The following is a 12,051-nucleotide window of genomic DNA, read 5'->3' as shown; positions in this document are numbered from 1 at the left end:
AAATAAAATTTTGCAAAAATTTCCTATAGAAATAAAATTTGTACAAAATTTTCAATTGAAATAAATTTTTGACAAAATTTTCTATAAAAATAAAATTTTGCAAAAATTCTATATAGAAATAAAATTTTGACAACATTTTCTACCGAAATAAAAAAACGATAATATAGAATCACATTCTTTTTTCGACTAAAACATTCTTGAAGTTCAATAAAATCCGGTTTTTGACTATGTCTTTTACAAAATCGAGATTTCCTTCCCACATGAACATGTTTGTTTTGCCATATTTGTAAAAGACTATTAGCAAATAAGGTTGATAAAGACTTTCTCAAAATATTAAAATATTTTGTCAAAGCTATTGTACCATAAATCTGATATCGACTCAAAAATGTCTACACAAAAGGTACTTATGAAGCATAGGCATATCTGGTTTTTGTTTAGTGCGGCAAAATAAATGAAAACATTGACATCACTGATTTGTATTGTTTGTTACCTGACTAGGGAACATGAATTCAATGGGCTGAAATACACAAACAAATACCATATATTTATATTGAGAGAAGGAGAGAGAGAATGTTAAATTCTTGCAGCCAAATGCAACACAAAACCGGCAAAGTAGATCTGCATGTGTAAAAGATATTAAATATACTTGGTAACTCTATTACTACTCACACATTATATGAGAGAGCGAGCGTAATATGGTAGTTTGTTAATGCTCTCTCACCCATATGTTTTGTAGTTGTTCTGCAGTCATTGAAGTGTTCGGTTTGCTTTGACAAAGTGAATTTGTAAAATATAAAGTTAGTGATGAAAAAACATGTGTAAAAAGTAAACATCATATATAATAGAAAAACAAGTCTAGTAAAGTTGCGTGAAGTCAAAAACTACAAGAAAACAAAACATCAACAGAGCATTTATAACTAAAAACGTAAGAAGACGAGGGCCATACAATCATAACAACAAATACAGTGTTGCCATCCCACGAGTCATTCCATGCCAAACCGTACGATTGAAAAAAAAATCGCGAATTTTGAAAAACGATTTTATTATCCAATATTCTATAGTAAATATAAACTTTATGAAGTTTTATAAGATGGTATAAAATAGCTACTAAAAAAAGTTTGCTTTATTCAAAAATATTAGTGTTGCTTAGGAGCTATCTAGCTTTGAATCTAGAATCTATACAATTAATATTAGCATACAGATCTAATTCAACGACTTTTCGTTAATTAAAAAAAAAATCCAAAGATGCAAAACTCTCAAAATCAGTAATTCAATATTTTAGTTAATTTTAGGGTTATTTCGTTCAATTATAAATGTTTTTAAATACTTTCTATCTTTGATGTAAGGCATTTACATCAAAGATAGAGGGATGCAAACTTAACATCGTATTAGTAAACAATGAGTCGTTCTATGTTAAACTCAACTTTTGGTTTATTTTAATATTATTTAAAATTTTTTTGACGAGTTTTTAAATGCAATTGCCAATTATGACGATTTTTCCCAAAAAAAAAAGAAATTGAAGATTTTTCATGAACATTTATTGGTAGCCCTGATCATAGCGATTGACTGTAGACAATATGACAGGGATGATAAATGATGTTGACGAAAAAGTACTAAAAATGTACTTTTCAAATTCAAAAGGTGCTAAAATTACATAATATCAAATTTAAAAAATACTGTAAAAGTATATGTGTATTTAAATCTAGGCCGATTTCGACATTTTTTTAGATTTTCTAAAAAAATCTATATTTATTTTATATAATTATATTTCAATAAAAAATTTTGACAAAATTTTATTTCGTAAAAATTTTATTTCTGCGAAAATTTTGTAAAAATTTATTTATATAGGAAGTTTTGTCAAAATTTTATTTCTATAGAAAATTTTGTTTCTATAGACATATTGTCAACAATTTATTTCTATAGAAAATGTTGTCAAAATTTTTTTTCGATCAAAAATTATATCCAATTTTTATTCTATAGGAAATTTTGTCAAATACAAAATATTGTCAAAATTCTATTTCTATACAAAATTTTATGTCTGTAGAAAATTTTGTCAAATTTTTATTTCTATCGAAAATTTGGTCAAAATTTTATTTCCATAGAAGAATTAGTCAAAATTTTATTTCTATGAAAAATTTTGACAAAATGTTATTGCTTTAGAAAATTTTGACAAAATTTTATTTCTATAGAAAATATAGATAAAATTGTATTTCCATAGAAAAAATAGATAAAATTTTGTGTCTATAGAAAATACAGATAAAACTTTAATGCTATAGAAAATTTATGAAGAAGTACCTCTTTGGAAAATCTAACAAAATTAAGAATTCTACCAATCGACAAAACAGTTAAAAATTTACCATTTTTTGTACCAACTGTGGCACTATTGCAAAAGACACCATGTGTGTATTTCGTCACCTTCTGAACGTTTCAAATATATTCACTATCGTATAATACTCATTCCACGTTTCACATTTGCGGACGAATAGAGTATAGACAATATTCCTCTCAAAAATGTTGAAATCCTGTATTAAAAACTAAAATATCTTAATTTTGGTATAGTTTATTTCTTCAATGACCGCTATTTACAATTTTTAGAGTTGAGTTGATATCTGGGGCCAAATCACCGCAGTCGAAATCGAGTACTTCATATTCGTAATGTAGTTTACGCGAATCACCGCAGTCGTTATCGAATTGTTTCTACTCGAAGTTCAACACGATAGGTAGCATGCTATCGAAAATGAAGTATGTGGTGATTTTTGAGCAGAAAAAAGGTGAACAAAAAGAAACAAGTAGTTGGTGAAAATGGAAGTATTATTTATATATTTTGGCAAAATACATTTAAGAAAATATAATATTACATGCATTTAGGGAAACGGAACAAAGAAAGGAATGCTCAGTAGCCGCTTCAAAAAAAAAAACTCATTTTTTCAAGAACATTTTTAAAAGCTTATTTTGACAGACAAAAGCGTCTTTTAAATCTATAGTTAAAAGCACTCACTTCAAAATAGAATCACTTACAGGCAATGCTAAACGACTGATTTTGTCTCGAATATTTTTCCTTATTAATGCCACTTTGTACTCAACCTCTGAATCCGAAGACGAGGAAAACAAAAACACATGGATTCATAATAATTTTTACACATATACATATTTTGATTACAAAAAGTTATTTTGAAATCATTTTTTGCTTCCAAATGCATATTACCATATGTTTACAGCAATGTAAAAAAAAGTAGTAGACAAAATAAATTACGATCGAATGCGGTGATCCAACATTTTACAGCGATCGAAATGTTTCTCGATACGAAACAGAACTCGATGACGAATGCGGTGATTTGGCCCCTGAGAAACGTTCACATCATCATTTTCATCACAATTGCTCTATATGGAATAATTGTGATGAAAAAGTACCAAATGGCTCGAGGTCGTGCCACGGTTGTTTTTGGCACTCGAAATGTGTCAAAAAAGCACAAAAGTGTCAACTTTATCAAATCTTCAATATGATCGCTTTCTAGAGCAAACAATTATTTTCGGAAGATGAACACTTAACATGTATGTCGCAACTATATTATTTTCACACATATTATGCATTTGATTTCGAGAGGCATTTTATGTTTGGCGAGAAGACAACAGTTTTGCTGTAAACACATTTCCTATTCCCCATCAAAAAATCCATCCATTTTGTTCTGTGTGTATGCTTATATGGAAAAAAGCGAAGAATTCCATATTTAGGAAGTAGTTCACGTATTTTATAGTAGGACACAAAACCTACTACTGCAAAAGGTGAAAGCACGCACTTGGTTTTTAAAACATTTACTTAAAGAAAATAATATGAAATTGAATTGTGTTTTTTTGTTTAAAAGCTTAATAAAATTACACTTAAAACGTTAATAATACGTTTTTGTTCTATTTAAACTTTTGTTTTAGCAAAAATAAAAATTTTTTTTTTGCTAGAATTTGGCTTGGACTGACTGTATAAGATTTAAGATTTTGTTGTACGGATACATACATAATATTAATGAAATATTTTATATTATAAACAAGTATATAGGGCCGTAAGTTCGGCCAGGCCGAAGCTTATGTACCCTCCACCATGGATTGCGTAGAAACTTTTACTGATGACTGTCATCCACAATCGAATTACTTGGGTTGCGGTAACACTTGCCGATGGCAAGGTATCTTAAAACTTCCTAACACCATCTTCTAAATTGTATGTAAGTCCATACGTCGTATATACGTGGTATATATTAAACTAAAAAAGGCCGATTAAATACGTATATAATTAAGTTTAAAGTTTCTATAGAAATAAAATTTTGGTAGATTATTTTTGGCTCGAGTGGCAATCATGATTATGAGCCGATATGGACCAATGTTTGTGTGATTGGGGATCGGCTATATATAACTGTAGACCGATATGGACCAATTTTGGCATGGTTATTAGCGGCCTTATACTAAGATTTCAACCGGATCGGATGAATTTTGCTCCTCCAAGAGGCGCCAGAGATCAAATCTGGGGAACGGTTTATATGGGGGCTATATATAATTATGGACCGGAATGGAGCAATTCTTGCGTGCTTGTTAGAGACCACATTCTAACACCATGTTCCAAATTTCAACCGGATCGGATGAATTTTGCTCCTCCAAGAGGCGCCGGAGATCAAATCTGGGGAACGGTTTATATGGGGGCTATATATAATTATGGACCGATATGGAGCAATTCTTGCGTGCTTGTTAGAGACCACATTCTAACACCATGTTCCAAATTTCAACGGGATCGGATGAATTTTGCTCCTCCAAGAGGCTCCGGAGGACAAATCTGGGGATCGATTTATATGAGGGCTATATATAATTATGGACAGATATGGACCAATTCTTGCATGGTTGTTAGAGACCATATACTAACACCACGTACCAAATTTCAACCGGATCGGATGAATTTTGCTCCTCTAAGAGGCTCCGGAGGTCAAATCTGGGGATCGGCTTATATGGGGGCTATATATAATTATGGGCCGATGTGGACCAATTTTTGCATGGTCATTAGAGAACATATACTAACACCATGTACCAAATTTCAGCCGGATCGGATGAAATTTGTTTCTCTTAGAGCAATCGCAAGCCAATTTTGGGGGTCCGTTTATATGGAGGCTATACGTAAAAGTGGACCGATATGGACCAATTTTTGCATGGTTGTTAGAGACCATATACTAACACCATGTACCAAATTTCAGCCGGAACGGATGAAATTTGCTTCTCTTAGAGCAATCGCAAACCAAATTGGGGGTCCCGTTTATAAGGGGGCTATACGTAAAAGTGGACCGATATGGCCCATTTGCAATACCATCCCACCTACATCAATAACAACTACTTGTGCCAAGTTTTAAGTCGATAGCTTGTATTGTTCGGAAAGTAGCGTGATTTCAACAGACGGACGGACGGACATGCTCAGATCGACTCAGAATTTCACCACGACCCAGAATATATATACTTTATGGGGTCTTAGAGCTATATTTCGATGTGTTACAAACGGAATGACAAAGTTAATATACCCCCATCCTATGGCGGAGGGTATAAAAATGACATGTATACATACACTAGCGTATCGCTGCGCCTTCCGAAGCGTATTTGTAGGAACATTTTGCATTAACTTAGTCAACCATATCCTTCGTGTTGAAAACAAATTCGAAAATATTTGAATTCTTTCAAACAAATCGAACTACTTGCTTTTTCGTTTATAGGTACAAATACGGCGGATATGCATATGTAAAACGGTTCGCCTTAAAAAATGTCGGGGAGAGGGTGTACCCTAAATACTTCTCAGTAATTCTTCTCAGTAATTTGTGATGATTATTTTCAAAATGTAACAGGTTGGCTGATAAGTCCCCGGTCTGACACATAGATGGCGTCGCTAGTATTAAATTCATATTATTTTTATATAGTACCAACCTTCAAATGATTCGTGTCAAAATTTGACGTCTGTAAGCCAATTAGAGCGTCTTTTGTGAAGCAACTTTTGTTATTGTGAAAAAAATGTGAAGCAATTTTTGTCGTTGTGAAAAAAAATGGAAAAAAAAAGGAATTTCATGTTTTGATAAAATAACGTTTTCTGAAGGGAAAATATACGGTGGAAGCAAAAACTTGGCTTGATAATGAGTTTCCGGACTCTGCCCCAGGGAAATCAACAAAAATTGATTGGTATGCAAAATGCAAGCGTGGTGAAATGATCACGGAGGACGGTGAACGCATTGGCCGAAAGAGGTGGTTACCGACGAAAACATCAAAAAAATCCACAAAATGATTTTGAATGACCTTAAAATGAAGTTGATCGAGTTAGCAAAGGCCTTAAAGATATTGATCGGGTTAGCAAAGGCCTTAAAGATATCAAAGGAACGTGTTGGTCATATCATTCATCAATATTTGGATATGCGGAAGCTCTGTGCAAAATTGGTGCCGCGCGAGCTCACATTTGACCAAAAACAAGAAGTAAGGAAAGTCTACAGTCGGGCGGGGCCGACTATATTATACTCTGCACCACTTTGTAGATCTAAATTTTCGATACCATATCACATCCGTTAAATGTGTTGGGTGCTATATAAAAAGGTTTGTCCCAAATACATACATTTAAATATCACTCAATCTGGACAGAATTTGATAGACTTCTACAAAATCAATAGACTCAAAATTTAAGTCGGCTAATGCACTAGGGTGGAACACAATGTTAGTAAAACACAAGTATATACGGCCGTAAGTTCGGCCAGGCCGAAGCTTATGTACCCTCCATCATGGATTGCGTAGAAACTTCTTCTAAACACTGCCATCCACAATCGAATTACTTAAGTTGCGGTAACGCTTGCCGATGGCAAGGTATCTTAAAACCTCCTAACACCATCTTCTAAATTGTATGTAAGTCCATACGTGGTATATATTAAATCAAAAAAGATCGATCCAATTCGTATATAATTCAGTTTGACAAAGTAGACATAAAATTTTGACAAAATTTTCTACAGAAATAAAATTTTAACAAAATTTTCTATAGAAATAAAATTTTCACAAAATTCTCTATAGAAATAAACTTTTGACAAAATTTTCTATAGAAATAAAATCTTGGTAGATTATTTTTGACTCGAGTGGCAACCATGATTATGAACCGAATACAATTTGAACAAAATTTTCTATAGAAATAAAATTTTGACAATGATGAAAATTTTATTATGAACCGAATAAAATTTTAACAAAATTTTCTCTAGAAATAAAATTCTGACAAAATTTTCTATAGAAATAAAATTTTGACAAAATTTTCTATAGAAATAAAATTTTGGTAGACTATTTTTGGCTATAGTGGCAACCATGATTATGAACCGATATGGACCAATTTTTGCGTGATTGGACCAATTTTGGTGTGGTTGTTAGCGACCATCTACTAACACCACGTTCCTAATTTTTTGCTCCTCCAAGAGGCTCCGGAGGTCAAATCTGGAGAACGTTTTATATGGGGGCTATATACAATTATGGACCGATATGGACCAATTCTGGCACTCTTGTTAAAGATCATATACTAACACCATGTTCCAAATTGGATGAATTGGATGAAATTTGCTTCTCTTGGAGACTTCGCAAGCCAAATCTGGGGATCGGTTTATATGGGGGCTATATATAATTATGAACCGATGTGGACCAATTTATGCATGGTTGTTAGAGACCATATACCAATATCATGTACCAAATTTCAGGCGGATCGGATGAAATTTGCTTCTCTTTGAGGCTCCGGAACCCAAATCTGGGGATCGGTTTATATGGGCGCTATATATAATTATGGACCGATGTGGACCAATTTTTGCACGGTTGTTAGAGACCATATACCAACACCATGTACCAAATTTCAGTCGGATCGGATGCAATTTGCTTATCTTTGAGGCTTCGCAAGCCAAATCTGGAGATCGGTTTATATGGGGTCTATATATAATTATGGACCGATGTGGACCAATTTTCGCATGGTTGTTACAGACCATATACCAACATCATGTACCGAATTTCAGCCGGATCGGATGAAATTTGCTTCTCTTTGAGGCTCCGCAAGCCAAATCTGGGGATCGGTTTATATGGGGGCTATATATAATTATGGACCGATGTGGACCAATTTTTGCATGATTGTTCGAGACCATATACCAACATCATGTACCGAATTTCAGCCGGATCGGATGAAATTTGCTTCTCTTTGAGGCTCCGCAAGCCAAATCTGGGGATCGGTTTATATGGGGGCTATATATAATTATGGACCGATGTGGACCAATTTTTGCATGATTGTTAGAGACCATATACCAACAACATGTACCAAATTTCAGACGGATCGGATGAAATATGCTTCTCTTAGAGGCTCCACAAGCCAAATCTGGGGATCGGTTTATATGGGGGCTATATATAATTAAGGACCGATATGGACCGATTTTCGATAGCTTGTTTCGTTCGGAAGTTAGCGCGATTTCAACAGACGGACGGACGGACGGACATGCTCAGATCGACTCAGAATTTCACCACGACCCAGAATATATATATATACTTTATGGGGTCTTAGAGCAATATTTCGATCCCATCCTATGGTGGAGGGTATAAAAAGTGTTGTTCCACCAAGACAACGCACCGTGCCACAAGTCATTGAGAACGATGGCAAAAAATCATGAATTGGGCTTCGAATTGCTTCCCCACCCTCCGTATTCTCCAGATCTGGCCCACAGCGACTTTTTCTTGTTCTCAGACCTCAAAAGGATGCTCACAGGGAAAAAATTTTGCTGCAATAAAGATGCGATCGCCGAAACTGAGGCCTATTTTGAGGCAAAACCGAAGAAATACTACCAAAATGGTATCAAAAAATTGGAAAGTCGTTATAATCGTTGTATCGCTCTTGAAGCGAACTATGTTGAATAGTAAAAACGAATTTTGACAAAAAAAATGTGTTTTTCTTTGTTAGACCGGGGACTTGTCAGCCAACCTGTTACTTTTTATATTATTCAAAAACTATCCTTGTACATATGTACATAGTATGTAAATACAATGTTAATTTAATTTACTTTTCAAGTTGTGTCCATCTTACATCATTAATCCATTAGAATCGGTGACCGAAGTATTTATTTTCGAGATTTGTATATCTGAGGAAATAAGTAGTTCTTTTACAAACTACGAACAACTGATTACATATTAGGTGATCATATGCTCTTTATACACTACTTATTTCATGGCCGAATGTATGCCTGAGGTGAAATACGTTCCTCCTAAGGCATACGTATGTAAATGTAATCCGGAGCGCTGCCAATTAATAAGTGGTTATTAATTTTTAAATAGGCTTACCTACAAGATTACCGAGTAATGAGAGTTTTTGCTAGGAAGAAATACTTTACAATTTACTCTGGTTTCCTAAGATTTTTTTTATTCTTGTGAAATTATTTCGTTAGCACTCGGTAGTACCCATCTTACATCATTGATCCATTAGAATCGGTGACCGAAGTATTTATTTTCGAGATTTTTAAACCTGAGGAAATAAGTAGTTCTTTTAGAAACTACGAACAACTGATTACATATTAGGTGATCATATGCTCTTTATACACTACTTATTTCATGGCCGAATGTATGCCTGAGGTGAAGTACTTTCCTCCTAAGGCATGTAAATGTAATCCGGAGAGATGCCAATTAATAAGTGGTAACTAATTTTTAAATAGGCTTACCTACAAGATTACCGAGTAATGAGAGTTTTTGCTGGGAAGAAATATTATTGTGAAATTATTTCGTTAGCACTCGGGTCGATCTGTTGCCCCTCATGTTGACCGAAATTCCATTTTGAATTTTATGAAATAGTTCAAAGGACATTATGTAAACGTACATCTATTTCATGACAGTGTTCATAAATTTTCTACATATTTATGTACAAATTTATAATATATTTTTTTGTGGTATAGGTTATTGAGTAAATTAGAAACATACAGAATATGTTTCGGGAGTGCAAGTTTTTTTGGGGATGTATAATATAATAGGATAAAATTGAAAATTATACTTTTCCGTGCACAGTCATATATTCTTAAGAGATTATCTTTCAGTTAGATTAAAATATTGTGAATTAATGTTTCTTCACGCTCGAAGTCTTCTTTAATTATCTATCGATTTTGAAGAAATATTAATTTATTATTTTAACAAAAGTTCGACCAAAAATCTAATAAAACAAACCAATAATTAACCCTCTAATGCCTCAATTTTTTTGCCAGCTGATTTAATTTTCAATGTTAACGACACAAAAGCAAGAGAACTAAGCAAGAAAAATTTATACGGTAAAATTCAGCATATGCTACAAATTCTCTTGAATAGTTTCAAATAAGTTTTCTTTTTATTTTGCCCATTTTTGTTGTCTTAAGGTGTGTTTTACTAAAAGCTTCCTTATTGGACATTAGAGGGTTAAAATATTGTATCAATTCTATTATTTTTTTATAGGATATATTTTGGAGATATTTAGTTAAAGCACCTTCATTAATTAATTGCATTAATAAATGCTTCTAATTACCGTCAACTATTAATAACTAGATCAATAAATTTTGTAATAAGGTTTATTTAAATTTTATTACTAATATTTTGATGTTTAACATGGAGGGACTCATTTATATTCATCCAAATTTAATATAAAAAATATATATTTATTTTTTTTTAATAATATAGATCATAAATAAAACCCTAATTACATCGATTGAAAATCCATTAAGGTAAAATGAAGTGCGATGAATTAAATGATGATGACATGGACTTGGACACGGAGGAAGAATTTATAAGTATTAAACCTTCAGGAGATTCATCCAAAGACCTGGGTGGCATTTCGGTTCAACAACAACAACGATGTTATACACCACAGCAGTCACAAGTAAAAGAAAAAATTGAAAAAGGAACGGAGGAAGAATTTATACAAATTGAACCATCCGGAGATTCATCCAAAGACCTGGATAACATTTCTGATCAACAACAACAACAACAATGTCTGAAATCCCAAATAAAAGAAAACATACAAAAAGGTATCTACACCGTACACTATGAAAGCAAGGACAAAGGAAATGTTTGGAACATTTTGAGAAAAATTCAAAACCAAGACAATCTCTACGTGGAGGGATATGCTTGGTGCACGCAATGTTGCAATGTGGTGAGTGATAAATCGCCAACTCGTAACCTACATGAATGCTGTAAGAAATTCAGTTTTTCTCAAATTGCCGAGAATATAAAAAATGGGGTATACACCTTGACCAAATACTATAGATTAACTAATTTATGGAAAATTTTAAGAAAAATAGTGGATGAGAATAACAGTCCCATTGATGGATATTTATGGTGTATTAAATGTCACACAGTCGTGTTGAATTATAGATCAAATCGGTTGAATCACAAATGCTGTAAGGATTTGAGGCGAACATTAGCAAACGATTCTGTAAAGCAGCAGAACTGGATAGCTAAGCGTTTGGAAATAACCAATCAAATTGAAAATGGGACTTATACTTTGAGCGATTGGTACACTACTAAAACAATGCGAAGAATATTAAAGGCCGACAAAACTCTGGTTGAGGATTATGTGTTTTGCAATCAATGTCGTAAAGTATACTCTGACTATGTATCACAAAATAATACACATCCATGCTATAGGGACTTCAAAAGTGCCCTCACCAAAGATATTACAGACGATGATGTTTTCAGCAATAATAAATCTAATATAGGAAGATTCGAAATAGCCGAGAAACTCGAAAAGGGTATTTACACCTTGGCAAACCATCAGAGTACAAGTTTTGTATGGACATTTATGAGAAAAATTCTAAAGGAGGATAAAACTCCTATAGAGGACTTCACGTGTTGCATTAAATGTGGTGATGTTATTTCAAGTCGTACAATGACAAATATTAAAAAACATAAGTGCTGCAAAGAGTTCATGGAATCTATTTGCAAAGATAGCGAGAACGAGGGCAAGGACGAGGATGAGGACGAGGATGAGGACCGTGCAGAATATCATACAAAAGCAGAACTTCGCGCCCAAATCACCCA

General features: G+C 33.3%; 3 protein-coding genes across 24 annotated transcripts in view; 2 read left to right on the top strand and 1 right to left on the bottom strand.

The window, feature by feature from the left end:
- Positions 1 to 12,051, bottom strand: part of Syp (synaptotagmin binding cytoplasmic RNA interacting protein) — a 529,002-nt gene that overhangs the window by 294,889 nt on the left and 222,062 nt on the right. The window lies entirely within an intron of this gene.
- Positions 1 to 12,051, top strand: part of LOC142222318 (uncharacterized) — a 49,412-nt gene that overhangs the window by 30,967 nt on the left and 6,394 nt on the right. The window lies entirely within an intron of this gene.
- The window catches only part of LOC142222320 (uncharacterized), a 35,291-nt gene continuing 23,934 nt past the window's right edge, over positions 695 to 12,051 (top strand). Inside the window, exon 1 of the mRNA XM_075292379.1 lies at positions 695 to 925. The gene's annotated coding sequence lies outside the window, so the exon portion shown is untranslated. The remainder of the gene's footprint in view (positions 926 to 12,051) is intronic.

This window comes from Haematobia irritans, chromosome 1 (assembly GCF_050003625.1).
Source record: "Haematobia irritans isolate KBUSLIRL chromosome 1, ASM5000362v1, whole genome shotgun sequence".
Taxonomy (NCBI): domain Eukaryota; kingdom Metazoa; phylum Arthropoda; class Insecta; order Diptera; family Muscidae; genus Haematobia; species Haematobia irritans.
The sequence above is the reverse complement of the archived record's forward strand: the minus strand, read 5'-3'. Positions and strand labels throughout refer to the sequence as shown.